Source organism: Pteropus medius, unplaced genomic scaffold, assembly GCF_902729225.1.
Source record: "Pteropus medius unplaced genomic scaffold, Ma_sr-lr_union100, whole genome shotgun sequence".
In the NCBI taxonomy this organism is placed as follows: domain Eukaryota; kingdom Metazoa; phylum Chordata; class Mammalia; order Chiroptera; family Pteropodidae; genus Pteropus; species Pteropus medius.
The window spans coordinates 3,388,517-3,401,742 of record NW_024351730.1 but is presented as its reverse complement, the minus strand read 5'-3'; the positions used below and the strand labels follow the sequence as shown (position 1 = coordinate 3,401,742).

Below are 13,226 nucleotides of genomic sequence, written 5' to 3'. Positions count from 1 at the left end.
TAACAAATAGTTTAATATTTTTAACTCATCCCAGTAAAGATCTGAGATGCATATATTTATATTTATTTAAATATATGTAATATTTATAATATATTTAAAATATTTATAAAATACATATAATATATATTATATGTATTTATATTTTATATATTTGTGTATTTTTTAATATATTTAAATATTTATATATTTTTAGTTAAATCTGTATTTTTTATATAGTGGAAGACTTATTTTTCTAGGATATATATATAACCCCATAATATATATCTTCAAAACCTAGCACTAAAAATGAAAATTCTTTAATGAATATTGAGTATTATATGTAACTACATATATATTATTTATATATTTCATAGGCCGTAAACTTTTTCTTGATATGGTGAACTTGAGCATATCTTTCTTTGTTTCTTCTTCCTTCCTTCCTTCCTTCCTTCCTTCAGCTGCTTTTCTTTTCTCCCTATTCTTTCATTTCTTTCTTTCTTTTCTTTCTTTCTTTCTTTCTTTTCTTTTCCTTTCTTTCTTTCTTTCTTTCTTTCTTTCTTTCTCTTTTCTCTTTCTTTCTTTCTTTCTTTCTTTCTTTCTTTCTTTCTTTCTTTCTCTCTCTCTCTCTTTCTTTCTTTCTTTCTTTCTTATTTATTTTATATTTTTAGGCAAGGCAACACTTAGTTGACCTCACAGATTGCAAGGAAATTGTCAGCTTACAATTCCTTATTTTTTTTATTTTTTACACCTACAGCACCAGTCTTCCGAGATGGTCTCCCATCCAAGTACTAACCAGGCCAAACCCTGATTAGCTTCTGAGATCAGACGAGATTGGGCTTGATCAGGGTAGCATGGCTGTAGACAGCATATCTTTAAAATCTTGCTGACGCAGTAGCCATTGTTTTAACAAGCAGATTATTTCTTTTTTTATTAAATTTATTTGTGTGGCATTGGTTAATAAAATTATATAGGTTTCAAGTTTACAGTTCTATAATTCATCATCTGTATATTGCACTGTGTAGTCACTATCCAAAGTCAAACCTCCATAAATGGTGACAGAAGCAGATTATTTCTTTATATCAAACTATTATGACTAACATAACTGTCTCAGTGACTCTATTAATAATTAAATATACCTGACATTTCCTTTAGGTTGAATTATAGATCAGATGCTTGACTAATATTTTACTATAGCATTATCTGTTTAAAGATATGAGAAGGGATGAGTGAGTCAGACTAATGATTCACTCAGGCTAGCATTTAGATTGTGACATTGTCGCCTTATTTTTTTCTCCTTAAAATCAATAGGTAAGTCTCCTCACCCAAAAAAGTAACATTCAAGTTTCATTCTACCACTAATTAGTGATTTGTCTAACCACTTCTTGAACATAAATATTAAGTAGAAATTTAGTTGAGAAAGCTTAGAGAACAGATAATTGCTTTCAAGCATGATAGTAATGGAATGGAAGTGAACTAATTTATAGTCTATATGGCTCCACATGTTAGAATTAGAATCAAAGACAGAAAGAACAAAGATAAAGATTTAAGTTTGCCATAGGGAAAGTTTTTTGAGATACTGAAATTTAATGAATAATATTCAGTGGATGATTAATGAGAAGGAAGTTATAATCTGGCTGTTGTTCTATGAAGAGGATTAAATATTAAATGGTTGGAATGGGACAATTATTGACAAATAGAGAGAAAGTGCTTCAGGAAAAATAGTGGATGTGTGGTTCACAAAATGTTGAAGTTTTTTTTGATGTTCCTAATCCCCTGTTTTCCAACCAGTTGTGAACCATTAGAATTGGTCTTTGAATTTTCTATTTTATTATTATTATTTTATTCTCTAATTTAAATAATGAATTGCAATAATTTTTAATGTATTGCTTGATTTTTCTTCTCACATTCGGTTCAGGTTTAACATTTTAACAATAATATTAGGGATCGGGGGGGAAAATTAAATCTGTTCTCAAACCCTGTAACTGTTGCCTAAATGTCACTTTTCAAAGTTAATGGTGCTCAATTATATCCACTCTCAAATCTTTTCTTCTCAACACATACTCCTAACTTTCAGGTGTATTCATGGAGAAAGCTTACTAATAGTCATAAGTACAATTTTAGAAAGTGTCTTTAATTTTTTAAATTCTTTTTATTCCAATAAAATTTTACTTCCTTACCTTTACAGAAGACAGAAATTTTAAACTTGGGTCACATAAAACGAACCCTTCCTCACAAGCTGTTTAATATAATATGTCTCTAGATGATGAAGGCAAGTCCTAAGAGAATGATCATATTTGCAATGAATGTTTAACAATGACATTGGATTCTTCTATTTGAACTTCTCGGAAAGAAAAATTAAAGTAGCCCTTTTCATTAAAGTCTCAAGTAATTAACTGTTTAATAGAATTAAAAAACAAACCTTGAAAATGAGTTGATTGTAAAGAAAATATATTACATATTTGCAACATGAGCTCTGAATTAATCCAATATTGCGAATACTAAGTTTTATTATAATCCTTCAATTAAAAATTTAACATCCGTTAAAAAGTGTCATAATCCTCACATTCATCATTGGTTATTCCATCAAACAGTACATGATGAAACTATTAGGTTAAACTAATTAAAATTAACTCTACAAAGAAGTCAATATTTTCTTGCCTAGGAATTAGCATTCAACTACACCCTCTAAATTTTAATCTTATCAATAAGATTGAAGATCCAGGAATAGGTTTTACAAAGATTTGTGCTAAATATATAAGACTACATTAAGTTCTATGCAAACTATTTATAAGCCTTAGGTTTATTCTGTTACCTGTTTATGTATGTGCACATTTTGCCTACAGTGGTAAATGACACATATGTTGGCACATTTATTTAAAGAGCTACCATGATGGGGGGAGCAAAAATAGAATGGTACTCAGAGTATGCTGCCAGATTAAGAAATTCCACCATAATAGAGCTGAGAATTTCTTAGGATGTCAAGTTATAATTTTCTGCAAAAAAAGTGAATAATTGATACCACCCGTTTTCTTCCTTTTCCAATTCTATTTGAGCAATTTTTTCTGTAAGCTCAAAATGGCATATTAATTCATTAATTAGTCTCAAGAAATGAAGTCTGTGTTGACATAATTTTCTTCATAATTTTCAAGGCATAGACAGTGAACTTGATAAAGATATTTGAGTTTTAATGCAGATTAAAATATTCGTGAAGTAGGGTTTGACTTTACAGCTATAATAGAAAAAGAAAGCATATAGCATTAACTGTAGGAGAAAACTGAGGAAAGTGCTTGCCTTTTTTTATGAATACTGCTGAATAGGCTTACATGTAGCACCATGTATAAAATTTAAATGCCTTTTGAGATCAGAGTTATTTAGCATGACTGAAAACACTCTGCTTTAAAATTCAATAACCCTGAAGGAGAAGTAGAGGTATGGAGACTGACTTAAAATTCAGACCAAGCATGAGAGAGAGAAAGACATATCTTTCTTATATGCTGATAAACTGCCCCTTAAACACTGATCTTCCCATGTGTCACTTGCTGAGTTTCACAAAGGATGTCTTCACATTTTTATACCTGTTCTATTTTTTTTTTCCTAGAAGTTTTAAGGTCCCTTTAATTCCCATATTACTTCCTTTGTGTCTTTCTTAAGACAATTTTTTCAACTTTTTATTGTAAAAAATTATTTGCATTTCTTTTTTACTTTCTTTTTAAACTCTCTTGGAAACAATGAAAAAATTTAATAATCTTTATGTACCACATAACTCTTATGGCTTTTCTTTGTACATAGTTGAATGAATTCAGTGAAATAGAAATGTATTCATGAGATATTAAAGAGATATAATTGAGAGGATTTAAGAACTCCTTGGAGGTAATTAAAGTTGATTCTGAGATTAGTACAAACACTTCATCCTGAGAAAAAGGATGTACTCATCACTGCAGTGCAGTAGGTAGAAATGTCAGTACTGGGCACTAGACCACTTTGATAACATATCTTTATTGTTTGCTTTTGAAAAAAAATAATATTAGAAGATATTGAACAAGGTGCAGAATTTTACTTCCACTTAAAAATAACTACTTTGAAATTATGGCAATAGTGACATCAGAAGCATGGCAGAGTGAGAAATCCTCCTTGATATCTCTCCTTGAAATTACAACCAACTGAACAGCTACAATCCAAAGAAAAGATCTAGCCTTGCACACAAACACATCTGAGAGATTTGTGCATCAGAGCATCTGAAAGTAGGTGAATGGGATGAACGAGGGAGGAGGAAAGGAAGAGGAGCAGAGACTAGTGCTGACAACTCGTTGTGGACACAGTGCAGAGCTCCCTGCAAGACACAAGAGAGGGAAGAATTAGGTGGCAGGTTACATTCTTCGAACCCCTAAGCAGTCCAGCCTGAGTGATCAGCATATTCCATGTGACAGAGCTGAGTGAATAAGGTAGAGAACAGGGCAGAGATGAAATACAGAGGGGCAACAGCTGTGTTTCAGCAAACTCCATTGTCAGGCAGAAAACTGAGTCATGAAGCCTGACCTCCTCCACCAACCCTCCCAGAGTTCACCTTCTCATACACTCCCAGAGCTACAGTGGGTCCAAGCTCTGCATCTGGCTGTTGGGGCAGTACCAGGACTTAAGGGGCTCTTTAGAGCCTGGGATCCTCATCACCCTTCACATTTTTCCATGGGAGTGGAGCCCTAGGATGGAGGCAACCTGGCCATAGAAGAGACACACACCTCCCTCAGAGAATAAAGGGTAATTTTTCTGCAACAAAGCAGAGATCCAGAAGGCCTGGGCAATGCAGGAGACTTGGACACAATCTACTGGAAAACAAAAGAAAAACCTTTTCTTATCATCTAAAGAGAGATCACTCAAAATACTAATATATTCTTTTAAAGCAGAGTACATTCCCATTAATATGTAGGTGGACAAATAATCCATCAAATACCATGAACAACCAAAGTGACAAGACAGCTCAGAAAGAAAATAAAAAATCTCCAGAAAATAAACTTAAAGATATAAATATGTGTGATTTAAATGACAGAGAATTCAAGATTAAACTTCTGAAAAAACAATGAGATGCAAAATAATTTTGATCAAAAGTTCCATAAAATCAGAAACAAAATCAATGAACAACAGGAGCACTTTACCAAGAAGATTGAAACCCTGAATAAGAACCAAACAGAACTTCTGGAGCTAAAGAAGTCAATAAAAGAGACAAAGAATAAAATAGCAAGCTTAAGAAATAGAGCTGACCAGATGGAGAAAATAATTATTGATATCAAAGACGGAAATCTGGAAATGACGCAGAAAGAAGAAGAGAGATGCTTGAGAATGGAAAAAAAAAAAAAATGAATGAACTCTACAAGAAATTTCTGACACCATCAGAAAAGCAGTACAAGAATAATTAGGAGGAGAAAGAGAAGAGAGAGAGAACAGAGAGCCTATTCAAACAAATGGTTGGTGAGAATTTCTCAAACCTATGAAAGAACTGGATTGTCAAATCTAAGAGACAAAAAGACTATCTAATCATCTCAATCCAAAAAAAACCTTTTCCAAGACACATTATATTAAAATTGTCAGAAATGGGTGACAAAGAAAAAATTCTCAAGGCAGCCAGGGAAAAAAAGATGGTAACCCATAAAAAAAAAACCTATTAGATAATCATCAGACTTTTCAACAGAGACTTTACAATCTAAGAGAGAGTAGAATCAAATATTCAAACTATTCAAAGAGAAAAATTATCAGCCAAGAATAATCCAACAAAGATATCCTTTATATATGAAGGAGAAATAAAGACCTTTTCAGACACACAGAAGCCGAGGGAATTTTCCACCACAAGCCCTGTATTACTGAAAATACTAAAGGGGGTCATTCTTCCTGAAACAAAAAGACAAAATAAAAAATAAAAATAAAAATAAAAAACTATGAGTAAGATGACAACTAGATGGACAGAAACAAGAAAATGCAAACTTTATTAAGAACAGGGTATTATAAACTTAAATATTATGTAATGGTTCAAGGTAAAAAAAAAAATTAAAGAGATTTAGGACAAAAAAAGAACAGAAAAGGCAAAGGAGAAAAGATCTGAATCTGCAAAAGGGAATGGATAGAAGACTCAAACTGTAGAAAAAGAACTATTGTATATGTGAAACTTTCCTTTACATAAACTTAATGGTAACCACACATAAAAATATACAGAACTTAAATACATACCATAAAAAAAGAAAGAACAGAAGAAAGAATCATAGAACAACAAATCAAAGACAAACATAAGGATAAAGAAACAAATTGATTAATGTGATACATCACATAAACAAAATAAAGGATAAAAACTATATGATCATATCAATAAATGCAGAAAAAGCATTTGACAAGGTACAACATCTATTCGTGATTAAAATACTTAATAAAATGGGTATAGAAGGAAAGACCTCAGCATGATAAAGGCCATATATGATATACCCTCAGCTAACATCATACTTAATGGTGAAAAACTAAAAACCTTCCCTCTAAAAACAGGGACAAGACAAGGCTGTTTTCTATCACCACTATTATTCAATATAGTATTGGAAGTCCTAGCTAGAGTAATCACAAGAGAAAAAAAATAAAAGGCATTCAAATTGGGAAGAAAAAGTCAAATTGTCACTTTTTGTAGGTGACAAGATTCTCTATATATAAAAACCTAAAGACTCCACTAAAAAACTGTTAGAAACAAACAAATATAATAAAGTTTCAGGATACAAAATTAGTATACAAAAATCTATAGCGTTCCTATACTCTAACAATGATTTTTCAGAAAAATAAATAATAAAAAAAAATTTCTTTTGCAATTGCAACAAAAAGAATAAAGCACCTAGGAATAAACCTAATGAAGCACATGAAGGACCCATACACTGAAAATTGTAAGACATTATTAAAAGAAATTGAAGAAAAAGTAGATATTTGGTTTTCATAGATTGGAAGAATCAACATAGTTAAAATGATTGTATTACAAAAAGCAATATATTGATTTAAAGCAATCCTCATCAAAACTCCAATGGTATTTTTTTAAAGAAATAGAACAAAAAATCATCAGATTTGTATGGAAGCACAAAAGACCTCAAATAGCCAAAGCAATCCTGAGAAAAAGCATAAGGCTGGAGGTATCACTATGCCCGACTTCAAATTATACTATAAAGTGACAATAATCAAAACAGTGTATTGGCAGAAAACCAGACACACAGACCAATGAGACAGAATTTAGAAACCAGAAATAAATCCTCGTGTGTATGGGCAAATAACTTTTGACGAAGGAGTCAAAAATATAATAGGGAAAAAAACCCTCTTCAATAAGTGGTGCTGGGAAAATTGAAAAGCCACTTGCAAAAGAATAAGACTAGACTGCTAACTGTCAACATATGCTAAAATTAACTCAAAGTGAATCAAAGACCTGAATATAAGACCTGAAACAATAGATTGCATAGGAGACAACTTAGGTACTCACGGACCTTGGATTCAGATAGGACTTTATGAATTTAACTTTAAAGTCATGAGAAGTAAAAGCAAAAATAAATGAATAGACTATATTAAACTAAAAAGCTCTGCAGAGCCAAAGAAACCATCAACAAGCCAAAGAGGCAACCAACCAAATTGAATCTATTTGCAAACAACAGACCTATGAAAAGATGTTGAACGTCACTAGCTATTAGAAAAATGCAAATCAAAACCGGTGATATACCACCTCATATCTGTTAGAATGGCTATTATCAACAGGACAAGTAATAATAAGTGAAGAGATGGGACAGGTTGTGGGAAAAAAAGAACCCTCATACAGTGCTAGTGGGAATGTAAATTGGTACAACCACTATGGAAAACAGTATGGGGAATCCTCAAAAATTAAAAATAAAATTACCATGTGAATATTTAGCCAAAAAATTTGAAAACATGTTCATAAAGAAATATGCACCCCAATGTGCATAGCAGCATTAATCACGGTAGCCAAGACATGGAAACAACCAAAGTGCCTTTCAATAGATGATTGGATAAAGAAGATGTGGTACATATATACAATGGAATATTTCTCAGCCATAATAAAAGATGAAATAAAAGATGAAATACTGCTATTTGTGACAACATGGAACGATCTTGAGATTTTCATGCTAAGCGAAATAAATCAGATAAAAAAAGTTGAGAACCATATGATTTCATTTATATGTGGGATATAAATCTGAAAGCAACAAGAAAACGAGGCAAACAAACAGAAACTCATGGATATAGACTATAGTTTAATGGTTACCAGAGGGACGGTGGGAGAGGGAGAAGGAGATAAAAATAAAGGGGATCAAATATATGGCAATTGAAAGAAATTTAACTTTGGGTGATGAACACACAATCCAATATACAGATGATATATTATAGAATTATACACTTGAAATTTATATAATTTTATTAACCAATGTCACTCTAATGAATTAAATAATGAAAAAAATCTAACATAATTTCAAACTAATTTCTCATGGTACTTGGTACCAGGACTAGTATAGTATAAACACTAGATTTAATATTTCTATCACAATGACAGGGAAATTCTATCACTGTAGATTAGAAAGAGTATAAATGTCATGGTTCAAATACTGGCTTCTCGACATGACACATATCAAATATTTCCCTGAGCCTCAATTTCCTTATTTGCAGAATGAGATCATTCACGCACACTTTACTAAGATACTCAGAAAATATAGATATTTTGAAGGTCTTATTAGCAAGTGGTATTAAGGATGAAAGAAAGATGATAAGACAGCAGACCTACATAAAATTTAACTATCTGCATCCTTTCCAACATTTCTTACTTGTCCTGTTGATTATAGCTATTCTAATAGGTGTGAGATGATATCTCATTGTGGTTTTTATTTGCATTTTCCTAATAGCTAGTGAGGTTGAGCACCTTTTCATATATTTCTTGGCCATTTGTATATCCTCTAGGGAGAAGAAGTGTCTGTTCAGGTTCTCTATCCATTTTTTGATTGGATCGTTTTTTGTTGTTGTTGTTATTGAGTCATGAGTTCTTTGTATATTTTGGATGTTAGGCCCTTATTGGAGGCGTTGCTGGCAAATATATTTTCCCATTTGGATGGTGGTCTCTTTATCTTATTGACAGTTTCTTTTCCTGTGCAGAAGCTTTTTAGTTTGATGTAGTCCCATTCATTTCTTTTAGCTTTTACTTCCCTTGCCTTTGAGGTCAAATTCATAAAATCTTCTTTAAGTCCAAGGTCCTTGAGTTTAGTTCCTATGTTTTCTTCTATGTATTTTATTGTTTCAGGTCTTATATTTGTAGTAGCATTATTCATGGAGGCCAAGACATGGAAGCAACCCAAGTGTCCTATCGATAGATGATTAGATAAAGAAACTATGGTACATATACACAATGGAATACTACTCATCCATAAGAAGAAATGAAATACTGCTATTTGCAACATGGATGGACCTCAAGATAATCATGCTAAGAGAAATAAGGCAAACAGAAAAAGTTGAAAATCACACGATATCACTTATATGTGGGATATAAACCTAAAAGCAACAAATGAACAGGACAGAGACTCATGGACATGAATAATAGACTAGTGGTTACCAGAGGAAGGCAGGAGGTTAACAGGATAAAAGGGGTCAAATATGTGGTGATAGAAAGAAATCTAATTATGGGAGGTGAATACACAATGCAAATATATATATGCCTTACTGTTAAGATGTACAGTGGAAACTTAACGGATTTCGTTAACCTATGTCACCATAAAAAGTAAAAAATAAATTTTAAAAAATTTGACTATCAATTCAGTTTAGAACTTGCATTACAAAATGAGAATATATTTGGGGGTTTGTAATACTAACCCTACAATTTAAATTAAATGCAATAAATTTATATTAAATTCATAGTAAAAGGTAAACACAAGTCTTAAATTTAAAATAACAATTGTTTCTCTTGTTTCAAATAAGCTTGATTATTTTTTCTATAAACCCACTCTGCTATAACCTGGGAGACATATATATATATATATATATATATATATATATATATATATATATATATATATATATATATATATCAAGATATATATATATCATATACAGATTTATTATATTCAATACTATTATTAGCAATTTTAGGTATGATAATAGTAGTTACATTAACAAAAAATTTCTATTCTTATAAGTACATACTAAAGTATTATGGATAGAATTATATGGAGGCTAGAACTATTTTAGACTATTTAATGAGAAGCAAGAGCAATAGGGTACATGCTGATAAAACAAAATTGTCCATCTATTACTAATTGTTGAGGCTAGGGGATGCATGTATGAAGTTTATTATTCTATTATATAAAATCTGTGCATTTTTGAAAAATTTTTTTCAAACTTACTTTTCATTAGGTAATACAGTTATGTGGTTTACATTTTAGTAATAACTTTCTATTCAGTCCTGGTCTCATATAGGGAGTCATTCTTATTAGATCCTTATCTGTCCTCTAGTGTTTCTTGTGCATGTAAAAGCAAATATCTGTACCTATTCTTCACCTCCTTGGCTTGTTTATACTCAGGAGAGAACTTACTACTCTGCACTGCTCTGCTCTTTACTTTATCCGGGAGCTCTTCCTAGTAGTACTTTCCAACAGCTGCATAGTTTTCCATTGTGTTGCTATACTATAGATTTTTTATTTTTGTATTTTCTGTATTTTTTTAATTTTTTAATTTTTTAAATTTTAGTTTCAAGTGTACAGTACATTGGTTAAATATCTATATAGTTTGTAAAATGATCCCCCAATTGCTCCCTCCCTCCCTTGACCCTCCACCTAGCCAATGTATTAATGCTAATTGCATTCACTATGCCATGCTCCCCATGCCCACGACCAGCCATCAGCTACTAATTTGTACTTCTTTAACCCTTAACCCAATTCTCTCAGCCCCTCATAACCCCCTCCCCTCTGTCTGTCACCAAATTGTCTACTATATTTATGAGTCTGTTTTTGATTGGTTTGTTCTTTTTATTCCTTAAATTCCACATATAAGTGAAATCATGTAGTGTTATTCTTTCTCTGGCTGACTTAAATACCTTCTAGTTTTATCAGAGTAATATCTTTTTCCATTCCCTTTCTTTTCATATGTAGGAGTCTTGTTTTCTTATTCTTTCAGCCACTCTACCTTTTAGTTGGAGCACTTAATTCTTTTCCCTTTAAGGTACTTATTGATAGGAATATAGTTGTTACCATTCTTTATTCCTGTTTTTGATACATGTTTTTTTCTTCTTAAAGAAGTCCCTCTAACATTTCATGTAATTCTGGCTTGGAAGTAATAAATTCCTTTAGTTTATTTTTGTCTGAGAAGCTCTTTATCTCCATCAACTTTAAATGATAGCTTTGCTGGATAAATTATTCTTGGTTGTATATCCTGGGTCTTCATCCTGTCGAATATTTTTTGCCAAGCCCTTCTGTCCTGCATAGTTTCTTCTGAGAAATCAGCTGCCAGTCTTATGGGTGTTCTCTATATGTAATTATTATTTTTTTTCTCTTGCTGTTTTTAATATTCTTTGTATTTAACCTTTGGCCTTTTAATCATGATGTGTCTTGGTGTTGGGCCTCTTTGGATTCCTGAGTTTTGGAATTCTCTGAGCTTCCTGGGGATTTACGTCCATTTCTTTCACCAGCTTAGGGAAGTTTCCCATCATTATTTCTTCAAACAGCTGTTCAACATCTTGATTTTCTTCTGTTATGCTGAGCAGATGAATATTTGGAGCCTTAATAGTGTCCCATAACCTCCTTAAATTATTTTTATAGTCTTGACGTCTTTTTTCTTGCCATTCTGATTGAGTGTCCTGGTTGGCTGTCCTGTCCTCTAGATAGAGCATGTGATCCTCTTCTTTATTCATTTTGTTTATGCCTTTGTTTATTCCATTTAATATACTTCTCATCTCAAATAATGTGTTAATGTGTTCTTCATTTCAGACTGGTTCCCTTTTATAATTTCTACTTCCATTTTTATGTTTTTTTTTATCTTTTTAGTGAAGTTCTCATTGAATATATCTACACTTCCCAAAAGCTCATTAAACATTTTTATAACCAGTGTTTTGAACTCTGCACCTGTTAGATTACTTGACTCCATTATATCTGCATCTCTGTTCTGTTCTGTCATATGGTTTCTGCTTCTTTGTCTTCCCATTTTGGCTACCTTTCTGTGTCTATTTCTATGTACAAAGCGAAGCTCCTAAGTCTCCCAGTCTTATTACTGTGGATTTGTGATGCAGGTATCCAGTGGCACAGTCCTGAGAGGGGTTCAGCTGCAGGCCAAATTTAGCCCAAGCCTCTACCCTTCTGGGGCCATCTGTTATAATTCAGCAAGCAATCCACAGATTCTGTGCTTATAATTGTTTCAAAAGGCCACACCAGAAACCGAGGCCAGCTGCCTCCAGTGTGAGTCTAGGTGCTGCTCAGCAAGAAGCACCTGACTCGCTGAATATACATGTGGATGTGGCTTAGGTGGGGCCACAAGTTGGGGGAGGGGGTTTCAGGGAATCCTCTGGGTGGAGCAACCTCTGTTATCCAGTTTGATGATGTCACAGCTATGGCAGCCCTGTGTCTGGAGCACTGGTGGCGGCGAGGGCTCAACAGGGAACAATGGATACCACCGGCACTTCTGTATGAGCAAGTCTTGCTTTGTCCCTCACTCCAAAAATATCTCCCTGTAAGTCCCTGGTGCCCCCTGAGCACAGCTGAATGGGCACTGGTGCTCAGAGCAAGCAGGTCCATCACTGCGAAAATCAGCTTGCGAACACAGGCCCTTTAAGAAGCATTTGTCACTGCTGCTGCCGCAGCCTCTGTTTCACTCAGCTGTTCGGAAACGAGCAGCCCCGCGTCCTCACCCCATCCTACCTTCTGCCTTTGCAGGGTGCTTTCTTGGATTTCTCCCTAGTAGTATGGCTTGTTCATCTAGATCCCAGGCGATTTTTTCTTGCTGCTGCTCCTTGTTTCTGTCACAACTTTGATTTGGTCTCCAGAGGGATGAACAGAGCCACTATCATCTACACCGTATTTTTTCTCTCCCCATTTTTGAATATTTTTATAATAAAAAATTAAAAATAAAAAAGATATCAAACTAAATTTGATTTATGGATAATTTGAAATCTTGGGGACATTACCTGGAAACCTGTTTCTCATCTTAAAGACTAGATATTCTTAAAAGCCAGTGAAAGCCTTCCCACTGTAAAGTTAAGATGATCA

The 13,226-nt window shown here is 33.0% G+C and overlaps 1 pseudogene; it reads right to left on the bottom strand.

Moving 5' to 3' along the window:
* Nucleotides 1–724: 724 nt before the first annotated feature.
* Nucleotides 725–842, bottom strand: LOC120588614 (uncharacterized; annotated as a pseudogene).
* Between the last annotated feature and the right edge of the window lie 12,384 nt (nt 843–13,226).